Source organism: Rhinoderma darwinii, chromosome 4 (assembly GCF_050947455.1).
Source record: "Rhinoderma darwinii isolate aRhiDar2 chromosome 4, aRhiDar2.hap1, whole genome shotgun sequence".
In the NCBI taxonomy this organism is placed as follows: Eukaryota; Metazoa; Chordata; class Amphibia; order Anura; family Rhinodermatidae; genus Rhinoderma; species Rhinoderma darwinii.
Genome location: NC_134690.1, coordinates 344,379,767 through 344,400,581, shown reverse-complemented (window position 1 = coordinate 344,400,581; position 20,815 = coordinate 344,379,767). Strand labels below are relative to the sequence as shown.

Genomic DNA, 20,815 nt, shown 5'->3' with positions numbered 1-20,815 from the left:
ACCATATGTAATATCTTTTTTTTATGTTTTTAAGCGTTTTAAATACGGTAATTATTTTTTCTGCTACACCCCACTTAAATGCGGTAATCGCAATCTATTGTCGCATTTAAGCAGTTAATTGCCGAAATGAGTGGCGATGGACAACTGGCCGGCAACAGTGGAGTGTTAGCAGTCAGAGCTGACAGTGTGCATCGGGAACGACTCAGTAACTGTACGTCCTGGTGCGGGAAGAAACTTCTCGCCAGGGCATACAGTTGCGTCGTCGTATGGGTTAATTTACCAATTAGGCAAATAATCAGGGACAGTGTCAAATGCCTTTGCAAAGTCCAAAAACACTATATCCACAGCGGCCCCTCTGTCAAGGCTGCTAATCACCTCTTCATAATCCGGTTGGTTTGATAACTTCTGTCCTTCGTAAAATCTTGGTGGCTGTCGCTACTATTTTTGGCACATGCTCCTGTATATAGTCCCTTAACCCCTTCCCACATTTTCAACTACATGTACGTGGGGGAATGCAGCCTGTTCACGCATTCCCATGTGCATGTACGTGATGGCGATCACGTGGGCACATCAGCTTGGGGAGCTCGACTGTGACTGACAGCCGTCTCCCGCTGCAAAAGCTGAGATTGAAGAAACCTTCACTCTCAGCTGATTAACCCATTAAATGCCGCGGTCAATAGCGACCGTGGCATTTAAATCTTTTGACAGTGGGAAGGAGCTCCCTCTGTCACCCATCGGCAGCCAGCGATCACCTTGGCAGCCGGGGGCATAACAAAGGCCCCCAGGCCTGCCCTGGCTATATGCCTATTAGGCCCCGCCAGAGGGACTGCCTAATAGATTGCCTGTCAGTTTTACACTGACAGGCAATAATGCTTTGCTATACTAAGTATACCAAAGCATTATATCTCTGATCAGAAGATCACATTATTAAAAACCGTTAAATAAAAAAAATTTAAAAATAAAAAAAACGTGAACAGTAAAAATAAAATCAAAACAATTTTTTCCATAAAAAGTGGTTTTATTTAATAAGTGTCAAAAAACAATGAAAAGTACACATATATGGTATCGCTGCAATCGTAACGACACAAAGAATAAAGTTAACACATTAATTCAACTGTATAGTGAACGCCGTACAAAAAAAACGCTCTAATAAAGCTACGGCTCTTGGAATGCGGTTATGCAAAAATTTATTATTTTTGTTTAAAAGGTTTCTTATTGTGCAAACGTAGTAAAACATAAAAAACCTAAACATATGTGGTAGCGTCGTAATCGTACTGAGCCATAGAATAGAGGTAACATGTTATTTATGCCGCATAGTGAACGGCATAAATTTAAAATGTGAAAAACAATGCAGGAATAGCTTTTTTTTTTTTTCAATTCCCTCCCCCCAAAAAAGTTAAGAAAAGTTAATCAATATATGCACTAAAAAACACATTGAAAAACACAACACGACCGTCAAAATACTAGCCCACATACGCCTATGTCAATGGAAAAATATAAAAGTTATAACTCTTGGAATGTGATGTGAAGATGAGAAAAATAAAAAAAGAATGATTGGTCATTAAGGCCAAAATAGACCTGGTCGTTAAGGGGTTAAATGCCCCTCAAACATTTTTCCCACGAAGGCTGTTAGAGGCTCTGTCACCACATTTTAAGTGGCCTATATGGTACATGATGTGATCGGCGCTGTAATGTAGATTACAGCAGTGTTTTTTATTTAGAAAAACGATCATTTTTTTACGGAGTTATGACCTATATTAGCTTTATGCTAATGACTTTCTTAATGGACAACTGGGCGTGTTTTACTTTTTGGCTAAGTGGACGTTGTACAGAGGAGTGTATGACGCTGACCAATCAGCGTCATACTCTTCTCTCCATTCATTTGCACAGCACATAGCGATATAGCTATATCGCTATGTGCAGCCACATACACAAACACTAACATTACTGCAGTGTCCTGACAATGAATATACAGTACCTCCAGCCAGGACGTAATGTCTATTGAGAATCCTCACTCTACAGCACAGCAAGCGTAATCTCGTTGTAAATGACAGTTTACAGCGTAATCTCGCGAGATTACGCTTGCTGTGCTGTAGTGTCGGGATTGTGTTAGCGAAGTGTCAGGATTCTGAATAGACATCACGTCCTGGCTGGAGGTAATGTATATTCATTGTCAGGACACTGCAGTAATGTTAGTGTTTGTGTATGTGGCTGCACATAGCGATATAGCTATATCGCTATGTGCAGAGTAAATGAATGGAGAGAAGTGTATGACGCTGATTGGTCAGCGTCATACACTTCTCTCCACAACGCCCACTTGGCCAAAAAGTAAAAAACGCCCAGTTGTCCATTGAGAAACTCATTAGAATAAAGCTAAAATAGGTCATAACTCCGTCAAAAATGATCGTTTTTCTAAATTAAAAACACTGCTGTAATCTACATTACAGCGCCGATCACGTCATGTACAATATAGGGCACTTATAATGTGGTGACAGAGCCTCTTTAAGCTTACTGGTCTGTAATTACCCAGGGAAGACCTAGAGCCCTTTTTTAAAATTAGCACTACATTTTCCCTGTGCCAGTTCGTTGGCGCTATACCAGTCACTAGAGAATATTATGAACAGGGGGACAGAAATAACTGAACTAAATTCTTTCTGAAACCTTGGGTGTAACTTATCTGGTCCTGGAGCCATTGTTCACATTTATTTTATTTAACTCATCTTGGACCATATCTACAATTTCAGTATATTAATTGATGTATTAACAGCGCTGGCACCAGACTATAATTATAAGAAAATAAAAGTAAAATAAAGTGCAACAAAACGAAATAATAAATACATATAAAATACCCACCCCTAAAAAAAAGTTCCCCCGCCAATCATTGTCATAATGCTAGCCCTCACCCATTTACCCTAAAATAGACCTGTAATAAATCATATCAACAAAAATGTATCTTAAGCACCTATCATACCACCAGATATAATAATCAATAATCGAAGATCCAAAATATACCTGATGCTTAAATAATATCAAATAAACAGCAGAGTACCAAAATATATCTTTATTATCCCAATAGGGAAAAGATTACCCACAAAATACAAACATTTAAAACACAGATAATTAAAAACACCCCGGATAGGAATGTCCACCGCATCCCATAGAAATGGTCATACTATATACCATATAGCGATAAGGAAATGTGTAATCCTAATACAGATTCCCCCAGGAGATCAGAAATCTAGAATGATCAACTGGGTAGGCGTAAGAACCTCATATAGCCCATATGTGGGAGTGCAGAGACAAATCTGTATCAGAAAATAATGAGCTCTTAATTACCTGGGGTGGACATGATGAAAAGAGGACCTAATCCGGGGAACACCTCGACGCGCGTTTCGCTTCCTTCGTCAGGAAGGACGAAGGAAGCGAAACGCGCGTCGAGGTGTTCCCCGGATTAGGTCCTCTTTTCATCATGTCCACCCCAGGTAATTAAGAGCTCATTATTTTCTGATACAGATTTGTCTCTGCACTCCCACATATGGGCTATATGAGGTTCTTACGCCTACCCAGTTGATCATTCTAGATTTCTGATCTCCTGGGGGAATCTGTATTAGGATTACACATTTCCTTATCGCTATATGGTATATAGTATGACCATTTCTATGGGATGCGGTGGACATTCCTATCCGGGGTGTTTTTAATTATCTGTGTTTTAAATGTTTGTATTTTGTGGGTAATGTTTTCCCTATTGGGATAATAAAGATATATTTTGGTACTCTGCTGTTTATTTGATATTATTTAAGCATCAGGTATATTTTGGTTCTGTAATAAATCATAATTGACAATGATGATCACAAATAAAAGGTCTATTGTAGGGTACAATTATATTGTTACCAGAAAAAACTAGCTGAAAAGTAAAAAAGCATATGTTTTTATTATTATTTTTAAACTTTAAGCCTACAAATTCTAATGGATGTATATAAAACTGATAAAAAAAAAAAGGAAACCTCCATTGTCTATGAAAAAAACCGGTCAAAAATGCCTTGCTAACAAATTTTAAAGGAGAATGTAAGAATAAAAATATCCTCCCTGCAATTCATTAGTGTTGCTAAAGGATGGCCTCTGTCTACAGAAAATATACTGTATGTAATGCACCTGTCTATACAAAGAGGATAATATTAACCGCTGATAGAATTAGAAAATTCTATTGTAGTACTGTACAATGACTGCTGGAACTTTATTAAAAACAGGAAATGTCCTGAAAGGTTGAAATACCGAAAGAGAAACACAATAGAGGGAGCACCGAGACAGTGACATGAATGAGTTCACCTTCTCCCTACTTATGCAAAGAAAAAAAAAATTGCTGCAAAAATTCAGCAACTATTGCAAAAATAATCTGTTCAATTCTAAATTCTTATCACAGCTTCTAAATTATCTGCATAGCTGAGGAAAAGATCACATAGATAAACAAAATTATTACTTGAGATACATTAAACATTGCTACCTGCAAAAAAAAACAAAAAAAAAACTATTGGATATGAATGATCAGTCCATGAAGGTGTTAAGTAGTAGAATTATGGCGTTTTCCGAAAAAGCTGCTTATTCAGCACGTTGGGGTAATATGAAATATTATACCTTATTTATTTTTTTTTTAATTGTTGCTTTGGAAAAACAGTGGCTTTTGAGAGCAGGGCCTGTCTGTGACATGCCAACATCTGGAAAATCCATGCCAGCACACAGAGGATTTAAATGTCAACGTCAGGCTCAAGTACTTGACTTGGATCATATTGGTTTTAGTGTGTAACCCTTCCTGGCCCACCACTATTAATTTTCACTTGTGGGAAATGAACAGCTCGACTGTACTATGTCTCCACTATAGTACGACACCCCCCCCCCCCTAGATATACCCAGCATTAGTTGAGATTGAAACGAGAAGTCAGAGCTCCCCCCCATCAAATCCTAATGCATTCCAAAAACGTTTGATATCTGCCGCATCAGCTATAGCGTTCAGATGGAAAACATGTAACATCCCGACCATCACAGACATCATTAAAGAAGCCAATACAAACTATCAATATGAATATATTTATGCCTGTAGCACACAATGACATGACCGGTTCTGTAAAGATTGGATGTGTTGGAATAACTCTGTATATGCCGTACCTCTCCCTTTCTAGTGGGAGCTCATACGTTGTCTGTTGTATACATTTTATTTTTTCTTTATGATGACCTGTATACGTTCTTCGGCGCCGGATAAGGGAGCATGTTGGAGATATTGTCCATGCCAGGGATACCCCGATATCCAAACATGTACATGCTAAACACCAGGGTCGTGAAGAATGTTTAAAGTTTCAAGCAATTGAACTTATAAGACCTCCGAAAAGGGGAGGCGACTGGGACAACCTTATTCTGCGCAAAGAAGCCCAGTGGATCTACAGACTGGCATGTATACAACCAGCAGGTTTAAACGAGCAGACTAATTATACGTGCTTTATATGAACATGCATTTATATCGTCCATCATTAGTCAGCCAGGCTATTGGTTGCACTGTCAGGTGGCGTTTTCAGCATATTGCACTTTGATTGATATGGCCTAATGGCTAGGTCGTGTGCAACAGGTTCTTTAATCAATACTTCACAATGTGATGGACACCGCATTTATCTAATCAATATGTACTTACAGTTCAAAGGGCGTTTTAAAGGTAGTCCAGTTGCGGTGTGGAACTGATCCGCAATATATATCCTATATTCCATATCTTTTTACTCCTTCCCTTGATTGCTGGTTCTTGGCAGCATGGGCGATATGTCCGTGGCTTCCACTGCGCCTGCGTGTTCGTTTTGATGCGGTCGATAATGGTTCCGGGCTGTCAGCTGACGGCCGGGAGTCACATAGACAGGCGTCACGAATTCAGGGGGTGCGTGTGATTGGCTGGTTCGGATAGCGCTGCCGAGAACAGGGGGCGGAGTTTGGTGCTTATAGTAACTCAGAGTCCCGAAATGAAGTATGCCGCTGATATCGACGCGAGCATCCTTCCGTGATGTACAGCAGAATACCTGCTGCTGAATATATATCGCTGGCGGTTTGGCCAGAGTGACCAAGATACAGACCCCTGAGGATAAGTATTTGAAACGCGTAGGGTCGTTTTTGTATATGGGATTTTTGCATAGGGAACAGTAGCATTGCAGTGCACCCAGCATTAGGAGATTCCGGTGTGTCGATCACGGACTCTGGTGTGTTTCGGGGTTCAAACTACTGTTATGCCCAGTTTAAATGCTGATTCCGGATGAATATCCACACAAACACTGAGACATACCTATCGAATTGATTCAGTGTTTATTGTTTAATACGTTTTTAATACACATGGTGGGGCTTTTTTTCACAGTGGTGAGTTACCCCTGTTTTTAGCGAGTTACTATAATAAAAGGTATATTTTACTCAATTGTCACTTCAGTGAATTTACCTGTATACGTTCTTCACAACATTTATTTTATTTACCTTTCTTTTATTATCCATATTATTTTGAATCCCATTTTCTAAAAATGTTAAAACTCATAGAAATTAACGATTTCATTATTATTTGAGACTTTAACTATTTACTTCTACCTGCGAGTAGAACTGTTTGCATATATTTTCTGATGTCTCAACTGTTTAATAAAGACATATTGAAACAGAAATTAAGTGAATGGCCAAACGGAGCCACAGACCCATTTGTGGGGAGGCCAATCTCCAGGACCTTCCAAGACCTTTTTAATGCTTGATACCAGAGCTGGCTCCAGATCTGTTTGAGTCCTTGGGGAATAGAATCCTGTGGGCCACTTTATATGCGATAATTTTCTATCCAATCAACTGCCTCTTCCTGTTTTAGACATACCCTAAAAAATGTTCTAGCTGCACCAGAAAGAATATACGAAAACTATTTAGTAGGAGAAATGTTTCAAAATTGTAATTTTTTTACAATGTGATAATTTACATAAATATTGCTCCTATTAGGGCCGGTTCACATCAGCGTTCGCTTTCCGTTCAAGGGTTCCGTTGGAGGTTTCCGTCGGGTGAACCCCTCAACGGAAAGTCAAACGGAAACCTTAGCTTCCGTTTGCATCACCATTGGTATTGCAATTTTAATGTTGTGGGGAGAGAAAGAGAGAAAGAGAGAAAGAGAGAAAGAGAGAGAGAGAAAGAGAGAGAGAGAGTGAGTATATATATATCACTTACAGGTGAAGTGAATAACATTGATTATCTCGTTACAATGGCACCTGTCCAGGGCTGAGATATATTAGACAGCAGGCGAAGAGTTCTTCAGGTTGATGTGTGGGAAGCAAGAAAAATGGTAACGCATAAGGTTCTGAGCGACTTTGTCAGGGGCCAAATTGTGATGGTTACATGATAGTCGGAGCATCTCCAAACCCGGTCTTGTGGGGTGTTCCCGGTATGCAGTGGTTAGTACCTACCAAAAGTGGTCTAAGAAAAGACAAGCCGACCCTGAGACTGGGTCAATGGTACCAAAGGCTCATTGATGCGCGTGGGGAGCGAAGGCTAGCCCGTCTCTTCCAACACCACAGAAAAGCTGCTGTAGCACAAATTGCTTTAAAAGGTAATGCTGGCTATGATAGAAAGGTGTCAGTTCACATGGCACATTGCAGTTTGCTGTGTTGGGGCTGCGTAATAGCAGACTGGTCAGTGCCCATGCGGACTCCTGTCCACTTCAAAAAGCACCTACAATGAGCACATGATCATCAGAACTGGACCATGGAGCAATAGAAGAAGTTGGCCTAGTCTGATCAATCACGCTTTCTTTTACATCATGCAATTAGACCAAGCGGTTCATGTGCGTCGCTTACCTGGGGAAGAGATAGCACCAGGATGCACTATGTGAAAAATACAAGCCAGCAGAGACAGTGTGGTGCTCTAGGCAATGCTCTGCTGGGAAACTTTGGGTCCGGACATTCATGTGTATGTTACTTTAGGACATACCACCTACAGCAGCCTCTTTCAGTTGGATTATGTGCCCTACTACACTGCAAAAATTCTTAAGGAATGGTTTAAGAAACATGACAAAGAGTTCAAAGTGTTCACTTGGCCTCCGTAGATCTCAATACGATCGAGCATCTGTGAGATGTACTGGAAAAACAAGTCCGATCCATGGAAGCCGCACATTGCAACTTAAAAGGACACTAACTTTCAAACAACTTATGCTAATCTAATAGTATACCTGATATAGATCAGCTTTGTAATTTACTTACTGTTAAAATTTAGTTGATGCAAATTCTGTGTGAAGTTACTGCCACTAGGTTAGCTAAATCTAAGCTAAATCCATCTCTAGCAGAGGAGACAGACTACAGGAAAGTGAGGGTGTATCTCTTCACAGACTGACCATAGAAGTCTACAGAGATCACTGGCCGATTAATTAGACCATATGCCCTAGGCTGTTCCCCAAACATGGGACCCTCTTCACCACCGCCACACTTCCATGTCAAACCCCCTAATTTGTTCTATACCCCAGACCAGACCCCTAAGCAAATTCAGAACCCAAGCTTATACATAAACTCAGACTAAAACTTCGGACTCCAAACCAGACCCAGAATACATACAGACCCCAGACCTCGTAAATGATTGCAATCCCAGAACAAGCACCCTAAATAAATACAGACCCTAGACCAGACCCCCTAAATATAGACCATGGACCAGGCCCCTGAATACAGACTATTTGACCTGACCTCAGACCTGACTCCCTAAACTAATACTGACCCCAGACCCCTAAATTCAAAGCCCAAACCCTTAAATACAGACCCCAGACCCCCTAAACTACAGACCCTATAAATACAGACCCTTAAACTAATACAGACCTCTAAATACAGACCCCAGATCCCTTATCTAATACAGAACCCCTAAATAAATACCCCTTAAACTAATCCATCCCAGTTATACTTAAACATCAGCTCACAGTCTTCTACAAAACTGCAATGTACTTGGGGCGGCCATGGACACAGGGAGACCTGGGCATCGGGGCGGCCACCCTAAATGCCCCTATGATGATCCGTCACTGACTGAGAGGGAAGGGGGAGCAGGAGGAAGGAGCAGAGAAAGGAGAAACAAACACGCTGCCCATACAAGTCTATGCAGAGGGAAGGTGAGCCAAAGGAGGGAACCAAGTGAGACACGGGCACACACACAGACACGCAGCAGCTTCCAGTAAGATTTTTATGTTACCACAGTGCTGGATACTCAGCTACACTGCTCATTACTGCTGTATGATCTCCTTCATGCTTTTACAGTTTCTATATATGTGATAGAGATGGGAGGGCAGGATTCTCTTCCTCTACGTGCAATGTATGAGAGACATGATAACCGTTAGGCTCCGCGAAAACTGAGAATTAGAGAAATAGCCTGCAAAGATGAAATGTGCTTTAAAAAAAAAAATACAAAATACAAGTTAAATATTGGCCAGAAATAGTGTTATTCTTTATGTGCACACATAAGACATCTTATTATGAAAAGTCACCTGAAAAGTTCGGTACACTTTAAAGGATCTGCTGCTAACGTCTTGGTGCTATATACCATAGGACACCTTCAGAGATCTTGTGGAGTCCATGACTCGACAAGTCAGAGCTGTTTTCGGGATACGAGAGGGATCTACACAGTATTAGGCATGTGGTTTTAATGTTGTGGCGATTGGTGTATATTTTGGCTTGGAGTAGTCTGTGGTGTGGGCACACAGCCTGAGGTTGTGCTGTTAAAGTGGTGTCTGCTCTGGACAATCCCTACTTGTTTGAAGGGTCTCTTAACAATCGACTGATCACAAATTGTCCCCCTGCTGGGACCCCCAGCAATCAGCTGTAAACTGGGGAAACTTGGCAGTAATTGTTCAATTTCCTACAGCACCACCACCACCAACACAGGGGAAATTCAGCATTACACAGTCCTCTTTCAAAACAGTGGGTTGTCGGTTTAATACAGGACATGTCTTCAGTGCAAGAGACATTGTATGTCACCACTTTCCATTCTAGCCACGAGATCAGGATCCTGAACAGGAGGACCCACCTTCCTTTATTGAGGGCCTTATTTACACAAACGTTGCGCATCTCGGACAAGAAAAATGGCAGTTTTTCACACTCAAGGTACATCCGTGCTCAGCGCTGCAGGACGTGGTGTCTCGCATCCCCCATAGATGAGTCTATGGAGGGATGCGTGAAGCGTGAAAAAATAGGACATGTCCTATTTTCTCACGGACCCTTCACACAGTCCGTTGAAACATTGAATTATAAAGGTCCGTGGGATGGCCGTTGTTTCAATGGCCGTCACACGGACATTTAACACGCTTGTGTAAATAAGGCCTAACTCAGAATTCCCTAAAAGGGTTTAAAGAGGCTCTGTCACTAGATTATAACTGCCCCATCTCCTACATAATCTGCTTGGAGCTGTAATGTAGATAACAGCAGTGGTTTTGATTTTGAAAAATATCATTTTTGACCAAGTACAGAGTGTATGACACTAACCAATCAGTGACCAATCAGCGTCATACACTTCTCATTGTTCCAGCCAAGCTTCTTTCACTGCACAATCACGCTGTGTACAATCACACTGTAACAATGGGCTGGAACAATGAGAAGTGTATGACGCTGATTGGTCACTGATTGGTCACTCCTCTGTACAACGCCCAGTTGGTAAAAAGTAAAAACACGCCCAGTTGTCTATTAAGAAACTAATTAGCATAAATCTAAAATTGTTTATAATTTGCTCAAAAATGTTTGTTTTTAAAAATAAAAACCACTGTTATCTACATTACAGCGCCGATCAGATTATGTAGGAGATAGGGCACTTATAATCTGCTGACAGAGCCTCCTTAAGAAATTGGGTTTTCTAAACTGGACAACCCCTTTGAGTGTTGAGGGGCTTGGAAGTTTGCTGAAGTCTGGGTGCTGGGGTCTAATATCATAGATTTTGTGGCATGCATACAGTTTATGTGTACTACTCATGATTCGACATATAATATCAGGAGTATGAGAGAGGTTTTATGTTGTATTTTTTATTTTTATTTGTCTTCTACCAAGTGGGCTAATTGGCAGTACCATACAAGAGCTTGGCTGGTTTTAAACATGTAGTTTTGATGCGGTTTTTGAAGCACTTATTTTAGTCAAAGCCAGAAGTGGATACTAAAGGAAGAAAAAATAGAGGAAATTAAATTGCCCCCCTTTTTCATCCACTTCTGGCTTTGGCTTAAAAAAAATGCATGAAACTACATGTGAATCCACACTTTTGATTTTGTCTTTATCAACACAAAAACGTAATGGTCCTTTATTTTTTTGTAAACGTACTGTAACATAAAAGAGTAATATTTCAGGATATATGCGGCACACAAATCTGTTATCATCCGTCCTATGTAGCAGTGAAAACAACCTTTGTTCTCACAAATGACGTCATCACTAGAGGCACTTCTGAGGGGAATAGTGATTTTTATTTGCAGCTGACAAGGAAACATATGTAGCTTTTAGAGGAAGTGGTGTTTTTAGTAACTCTTAAATCCTCATGAGATTCTCAACATCTTAAAAGGCATGGTGAATCTAAACTACTTATATGTACTGTGTCATTCCACTGCTGTCAGTATGTTGTGTGTTTTGTTTTTGTTTTTCTTTTTAACTACCTCGTATTTAGGCTATGTTCACACGGAGTATTTTGCAGGAGGAATATCTGCCTCAAAATTCCGTTTGGAAGTTTGAGGCAGATTTTCCTCTCCCTGCACGCCGATTTTCGGAGTTTTTCGCGGCGTTTTTCGCCCGCGGCCATTGAGCGCCGCGGGCATAAAACATTGCGAAATACGCTTTCTCTGCCTCCCATTGAAGTCAATGGGAGGTCAGAGGCGTAAGCGCCCGAAGATAGACGTGTAAAATGACTGCCTCGTCAAAGAAGTGCAGGACACTTCTTTGGACGTTTTTGGAGCCATTTTCTCATAGACTCCAATGAAAACAGCTCCAAAAACAGATGAAAAAACGCTGCGAAAAACACGAGTTGCTCAAAAAACGTCTGAAAATCAGGGGCTGTTTTCCCTTGAAAACAGCTCCGTATTTTCAGACGTTTTTGGTCAATACGTGTGCACATACCCTTACATTTTTTTTAGTTTTGAGCTAGGGGAAAATGGAAAAAATAGGGGAAACATTTCCTTCTTTTTTCCAATTTTAATTTAATGTTATTATTTGAACCAGTTAATTCATTGCACAAAATAATCCCAGCTCCGACCTGTGTAGAACAATACCAAATATGTGTACTTTTCCCAACCTACAACATCAGGTCTCCATTTTTTTCTAGCACGCCACCCACCATTAGGTAGTATGAGGGATCTGTAATAAGTGCAAAGCACCTCCTCTACAGACATTTTTATTGTAAGTATGAGAGCAGATAGTGGCCAGGCTAAGGAGACAAAAATGAGTGACTGGTAATCGTTTGTGCGGATTCTGTAATATGGATGCATTATTATATGGAAATGTATAGATGGGCTAATAAGTGAGTTGGACTGGAGAGAATGGAAAACTAGAATGAGAGCTTTTATTTTTATTCCTGAAAAAAAGTGATGGAGGTAGCATTACCAGATATGAGATTCTTTGATAAATTAATTTGTTGAATTATATAGTGGAGAATATTGGTGTTCCTTTGATGGATATTTAGATATTGGAATATGGACAGTTAGAGCAGTAAAGATTATGTAATTTCCAATTTATAGTCTAACTGGCAAGGCCTGGCAAAGGATGAAGGGTATTTCACAGATAACAGGAGCACTTAAAGAGGCTCTGTCACCATATTATAAGTGCCCTGTCTCCTACATAAGGAGATGGGCGCTGTAATGTAGGTGACGGTAATGCTTTTTATTTAAAAAAAATGATCTTTTTTCACAACGTTAGGAGCGATTTTAGTTTATGCTAATGAGCTTTCTTAATGCCCAAGTGGGCGTACTTTTACTTTCGACCAAGTGGGCGCTGTACAGAGGAGTGCATGACGCTGACCAATCGGCATCATGCACTCCTCTCCATTCATTTACACTGCACTAGCGATATAGTTATATCGCTATCTGCAGCCTCATACACAAGCCCTAACATTACTAGAGTGTCCTGATAATGAATACACATGAAATCCAGCCTGGACGTCATGTGTACTCAGAATCCTGACACTTCTGAATCTTTTCTGTGAGATTCCAGCAACGGATACGAAATCTCGCGAGATTACGAGGTAAACGAGATTTCGTATCCTTTGCTGTAAATCACAAAAAAGCTCATTAGCATAAACCAAAATCGCTCCTAACTTTGTGAAAAAAGATCTTTTTTTTAAAATAAAAAGCATTACTGTCACCTACATTACAGCGCCCATCTCCTTATGTAGGAGATAGGGCACTTATAATGTGGTGACAGAGTCTCTTTAAATTCACAACACTTTATATTATAGTATTCTTCTTTTTTTTTTTATTCAACTGATTTTTGCATTACAGCCACAAAGGAACACAATAAAAAATAAAAATTCAAATAATACCCTAAACAATCCCACCCCACCCTAGCTCCAGATCCAAGAGAAAAATAAATAAAATAAAAAAATAAAAAAAACAAAAGCCACTCACATGAGTTCCAGAGACCGAAAAGCACCTCCCATTTATGCAATTCATTTTTTTTTTTAATCTTATTTTTTTCATACATTTTGATTTTAAGAACAACACTCCACCATTCCAAAATAGACAGAGAAGACTCTGCCATCCATTTCCTTGCAATAACTAATTTAGCGAGTAGTAAAACTCTCAGGATAAGCCAAACTTTGGTTTGTGAGCCATTGACAACTCGCCTGTACAATTCAGAAGCATTAGCTGTGCAGTTTTCTGAGATATCCGCATACAGCAGGGTTGCGAACTACCAATTTATTTTTTTATGGACATGTTGGCCCAAAATCACGGACAAACAGAAATTTTTACGAACAGTTTTTGAAAATTGAGAATAACATTTTTCTCGAACTTAAAACATCAATATAACCAGGTTAGCTATGTTAATTGTGAATTAGAAAGTGGTAATAATTAAAAAATCATAATAATAGGTTCAGGTCAACTGTGCATTTTTTACTTTTTGTAATGTTCTGGTTCAGTTCAAGGCTGCGGCACTAAAACTTGCAGACAATACGTGCTCAGCTATAGGAAGACCGATGCAATTTATAAAGAGAGTGCAACATGGGTCACCGGAGATATAGCTACATACTACATATACACGTATTAAAAACACACACACACTACATATACACACATACATACTGCACACACTACATCTACACACTGCACAGATACATACATGTACTACATATTCACACACTGCACACATACAAATTTACTGCCCACATATATATACGTGTATATATATATTATATATATTATATATATATATATATATATATAATGCGCACACATTACATATACACACACACATATACACACACACATATACACACACACACATACACACAATGCACACATACATACATTGAGGCTCACTCCAGTCACCTCTTTGGCTTTAGACACTTTTCTCCTTCCTGTAGTCGGCTCCTTCGGCAACTTCTGTCTCCGCTCACTTCATCAGCATGGGGTGGTGCTCCAGTGCTGTGGGGAGGGGTGTACAGAGGGAGATTAGGCGCTGAAGGGGCTATCAAGAAATTAAGTACAGGGTTCAGGAGACATTTTAGCAGCAGCAGCAGCTGTACAGGTCAGCAGCGCAGACACCGTGAAGGAGCCAGGTGCTGCTGACCTGTACAGCTGCTGGGCAGTGAATTAGATGCAGAGCAGGAGCTTCACACATCAGCAGTACAAGCTGAAGTAACGGCAGCCCAGCGTCCTGCTCTGTGTATATTCTCCTGTGCCACCTGTCAGGGCTCAGCCAAGCCGCTCTCTCTCCGTTGTCCTCCTTCTGCTCCTCTCTGGCGGGCAGGAGGCCACTGCTAGTACTACACACCAGACATGGTGCGCGGAGGCTGGGAAGGCTGCTAAACATGTACTACATGAGAGGATCACATGTGACAAAGGAACATTTAACTTGCACATGCAAAGCTCCTTGGACAACAAAACAATATAGAAATCATGGACACATTCTTTTTATTCCGGACACAACGGACAGTTGCCAAAAGTCCTCTCATTTCACGGACTGTCCGTGAATTAACGGACGGTTGGCAACCCTGGCATACAGAAGGATTTTATGCCTCACCCCTCCACAGACAAATCCAGATATCGACACATCCTCTCTTATTAGAATCGCCAAAGTTTCAATAAATATAGCGGAGAGAGGGGACACCCCTGCCGTGTTCCTCTAGAGCGCTCAAAATGGTGAGCTAGATTCCCACCTACACTGACTCTAGCAGTAGGGGAACTATACAATCGCCTTCACCATATGTATAAGATTTCTTCCAATCCCAGATTTTGCCATTACCCTCCAGAGGAAAACCCACTCCACCCTGTCGAACGCCTTAGTAGTGTCTAAAGACAGGTTGGAGCGGGTTCCACCCTGGCCCAACAGTATATCCGTAAACCATCTGTGGATATTATTGCTACAATTTCTGCCTGGGTTAAAACCATTTTGATCCCTATAGATTATAGAATTTAAGAACCTTTTTAAGCCAAGTTGCTAATATTGTCACAAACTTTACATCTGTGTTAGGGAGGCTTATAGGCCTTTATCCCTCCTTATCACAAGGGTCCTTACATTTTTTTTGCTTGAGACATTCCGACATTGATTTTGAGCGGTTCCCCTCCCCTTTTACCTCTGCTGTTGGAAGTATTACAGATAGGAAAACAGCATCCCTAAATGTTCTATAGATTTATAAATGTAATCCATCCGCTCCAGGGGAAGAATTACCCAAGAAGGAGAGCAATGCTTCTATTAGATTCTCCATCAATATAGGGGCATTCAGCATCTCCCTTCCCTCCTTACTGAGGGTTGGGAATGGAATCTGATCAAGATAACTATCCAGAGCAGTGAGGTCTGTTCCAGCAAAGGATCCATACGAACATGAGAAATATTTCTGAAACCCCACTTTAATATCCTTCCTATCCGAGACCAATTCTCCCAACTGACGTTTAATACGTACAGTGAAGGAAATAAGTATTTGATCCCTTGCTGATTTTGTAAGTTTGCCCACTGTCAAAGACATGAACAGTCTAGAATTTTTAGGCTAGGTTAATTTTACCAGTGAGAGATAGATTATATTTAAAAAAAAACTGAAATCACATTGTCAAAATTATATATATTTATTTGCATTGTGCACAGAGAAATAAGTATTTGATCCCTTTGGCAAACAAGACTTAATACTTGGTGGCACAGCAGTCAGACGTTTTTTGTAGTTGATGATGAGGTTTGCACACATGTTAGATGGAATTTTGGCCCACTCCTCTTTGCATATCATCTGTAAATCATTAAGATTTCGAGGCTGTCGCTTGGCAACTCGGATCTTCAGCTCCCTCCATAAGTTTTAGATGGGATTAAGGTCTGGAGACTGGCTAGGCCACTCCATGACCTTAATGTGCTTCTTTTTGAGCCACTCCTTTGTTGCCTTGGCTGTATGTTTTTCGGGTCATTGTCGTGCTGGAAGACCCAGCCACGAGCCATTTTTAATGTCCTGGTGGAGGGAAGGAGGTTGTCACTCAGGATTTGACGTTACATGGCTCCATCCATTCTCCCATTGATGCGGTGAAGTAGTCCTGTGCCCTTAGCAGAGAAACACCCCCAAAACATAATGTTTCCACCTCCATGCTTGACAGTGGGGACGGTGTTCTTTGGGTCATAGGCAGCATTTCTCTTCCTCCAAACACGGCGAGTTGAGTTAATGCCAAAGAGCTCAATTTTAGTCTCACCTGACCACAGCACATGTACAGGCCCGTCTGAAGTTTGCAAATGAACATCTGGATGATTCTGAGAGTGATTGGGAGAAGTCCCAATCACTCTCAGAATCATCCAGATGTTCATTTGCAAACTTCAGACGGGCCTGTACATGTGCCTTCTTGAGCAGGGGGACCTTGCGGGCACGTCAGGATTTTAATCCATTACGGCGTAATGTGTTACCAATGGTTTTCTTGGTGACTGTGGTCCCAGCTGCCTTGAGATTATTAACAAGTTCCCCCTGTGTAGTTTTCGGCTGAGCTCTCACCTTCCTCAGGATCAAGGATACCACACGAGGTGAGATTTTGCATGGAGCCCCAGATCGATGCCGATTGACAGTCATTTTGTATGTCTTCCATTCTCTTACTGTTGCACCAACAGTTGTCTCCTTCTCACCCAGCATCTTACTTATGGTTTAGTAGCCCATTCCAGCCTTGTGCAGGTCTATGATCTTGTCCCTGACATCCTTAGAAAGCTCTTTGGTCTTGCCCATGTTGTAGAGGTTAGAGTCAGACTGATTAATTGAGTCTGTGGACAGGAGTCTTTTATACAGGTGACCATGTAAGACAACTGTCTTTAATGCAGGCACCAAGTTGATTTGGAGCGTGTAACTGGTCTGGAGGAGGCTGAACTCTTAATGGTTGGTAGGGGATCAAATACTTATTTCTGTGCACAATGCAAATAAATATATATATAATTTTGACTGATCTTCTGGGTTTTTTTTTTTTAATATAATCTATCTCTCACTGGTAAAATTAACCTAGCCTAAAAATTCTAGACTGTTCATGACTTTGACAGTGGTCAAACTTACAAAATCAGCAAGAGATCAAATACTTATTTCCTTCACTGTATAATATTATTCAATGATCTTTTATTATTAATAGTTTGAGAAAGCCATCTACCTGGTTTACATACCTCGCTAAAATAATTTTGACCATGAAATATTTTTTTTTACCATTCAATATCCCCCAAGATGCTTCAGTTTGATCTTCCAGGAAGGCCCTTTCTGTATCCAGGACCTGAATCAGCAAATTAATTATTTGCTCCTGGAATGACTTTCTAAGGATTACGAATATCCTCAAATAAGCATTCCAAACAAAATAGATATGGGAATAGTTTGGATTAGCCTAGCAAAACATTGTGATTTCCCTGTAGATATTATCGAGTATGTTTATATCTAATATAGTAAACCCGTACGGATTTAATCTAAACAAAGATTTTTTTTTTTTTTACCCCATACTAATAACGGATTTCAAGACTACCATAACAATCGAGTGGGTTCATATTTTGTTCTTTGAATGCGATCAGCAAAGCTATTGTTAATAAATGCCATTTTGATTCTGGACATTGCAAATATTTGGAGAAAAAACATGGGGATAAACAAATTTTCCCTTGCCTTAGTCGTACACATAAATCAAATCCCATTTCAGTGCAAAACTTTGACAGAGCTGAGGAACTCCTATCCTTCACGCCTGTTTCGGTCGTTTACATCTATTCTCACCCTGTCCAGCCGCTCATCCATAGTACAATTAAAATCACCTATGATCAAAATAGGGCAAGATTCTTTTTGATCGATAAATGGTTTAGGATGTTGATGGAGAATGGAGGGGAGATAAACAAATGCTAGAATACAGACCCCCCCTTCCTCAAGTTTGCCATGCAAGAATACATATCTTTCCACTGCATCTACCCTGGAGTTTGAGATATCAAAATTGACACCTGTGGATATACACAATCACCCCCCCCCCTCCCCCCCAGGCATATGAGAATACAGAATGTAACTTTTTCTGCGCCCACTTCCTTCTGGCACATCCAATGCTCTCCTTCGAAAGGTGAGTCTCCGTAAGACAAATAATTACAGGAAGATGTCTTCATTATATCAAAAACAGTACATCCCTTTAATATGTTCCCCTAACCCTCTTACATTGCAAACAGTAGTAGACATGTATCAATTCTAGAGAAGACGCAAAAGAATGGCGAAAAGCGCAGGAGGCAAAATGAAGGCAAAAACCCCAAACCTGGATCTAGAAACCTGGAGGATTTTCACAAGTCAGGAAATATTATAAATTAGATTCTAATTTATAACATTTCCATGTGCTGGTCACTAGAGGGAGCAGTTCCCAAAATTGCAGCATGGTCACAGTGATAAAGCAACCTCATTGATTTATGTTAAAATTTGGGGTGGACACTCTCTCTTCTAGTGTCCTCACACAATCCCCCCTACCTCCTTCTGTTTAGTGCCAGGAGAAGAAGGGGTTTGAAGGTCTTCAAACCTCCTACACTGTGTGCCGCCATTTTCTGAGCGACTATACAGTGTAGGAGGATTAGATACAGGGCTCAGCAGACAGTATCACACGAACATAATACACACATCACATACACGAACATAAATTACCTGCTCCTGCCGCCGCCACTGGTCTACGCTCCTTCGCTTCGTTGAACATCTGGCCGGAAGCCGCGATCTTACTGTCCTGCAGCGGCTTCCGGTCCACATAAAAATGGCACCGGATTTCCCTCTACGAACGAGCTTCGTTTTGGTCTGTGTGGGAGCGGCGTACGCTTCTGTGAATGGAACGGCTCCCTATGTTGTATGTGCCGTATTCCAGCTCTGTATGTGTCGTTAATCGACACATACAGAGATGGAAAAAAAAAAACTGGCAGCCCCCATAGAGAAGTTAAAGTAAGAACACAGTAAAAGGTTTAACATCAACACTAATAAATACAATTTTTGTTTCTATTTTATTAAAAGTGATATAATAAAAAAAAATAAAAATTCATGACACCTTCCCTTTAAGGCATACGAAATTGGAGACTGAGCTAGCGTTTTCTTAACCTCCGAGAAATAACATCTCTTTTGTTAGGTCGCACTACAAAAGTCTGGGTATAAAGCAATCTGAAACCCATTATATTGAATCTTACCGCATTAGAACATTTCCTAAAAATTGTGTCCCGATCATTAGAGCATCAGATTTTTTTTACCAGGAAGTAGTCAGAAACTTGCTTTATCTGTACTTTCTTATTCGCCCAAATAAAAAAGTTACAAGTTTATCTGTAAAAAAAAAACAGATTTCCTCCAACCATATCTGGTAAATTCCACAGCCATGATTAAGAACGCAGGAAGCGTTTGAAACGCGTAGGCTCCTTAAAATCCCGCACATCTCTCCTAAGCACCTCAGGACATCGTCTGGATTGCTCCTGAATCTTTTTAAGAAAATTGCCCATTAAACTTGGAACAAGTTCCGTTTATCTAGAGCTCCGCTGGATCCACATCGTCCTTGTCTCCCATTCAGTACATCGCGTGCCGACGCGAGGATCCGTGCGGCATTTGAAGTGCAAAGTCTACACACAAAAGGTGAGCTGGAGGTTTCGTCTCCCCCTCTTGTTGGTAAATTCCACATTACATATAAAAATTGTGGTAGAAAAATAATTTCTAGATTTTTTTAAATTTATCAGTTAGTGGTTGTACATTAAATTCTACATGTATATCAGCAGAGAACATTGCCGTTAACTCTTCGTATGATCCAATATCTTCCATCTGTGTCTATGTATTAGAGGGGAAGCAATATAGATTTGCCAAATTATACTCGGCCCATAATATCTGTTTAATTCTTGTACAAATGGAAGTGTAGTTTTAAACTGAACTGTGGTTTCCTCAAAAACCAATAATGACTTATACAGCACAATCTTGTCCTCACACTCACCCCCAAAAGTGATTTCACTTTTCAATTAAATAGGTAAATTCTGCGCAAAAAATTAAAACCAGTTCGTAGCACACCAAGATTTAGGGTATGTTCACACGCTTAACAAAAAACGTCTGAAAATACGGAGCTGTTTTCAAGGGAAACCAAGACCTGATTTTCAGACGTTTTGAGCAACTCGCATTTTTTACGGACGTTTTTGGAGCTGTTTTCATTGGAGTCTGAGAAAACGGCTCCGAA

General features: G+C 40.4%; 1 long non-coding RNA gene across 1 annotated transcript in view; it reads left to right on the top strand.

The window, feature by feature from the left end:
- Positions 1–20,815, top strand: part of LOC142760020 (uncharacterized) — a 521,651-nt gene that overhangs the window by 491,384 nt on the left and 9,452 nt on the right. The window lies entirely within an intron of this gene.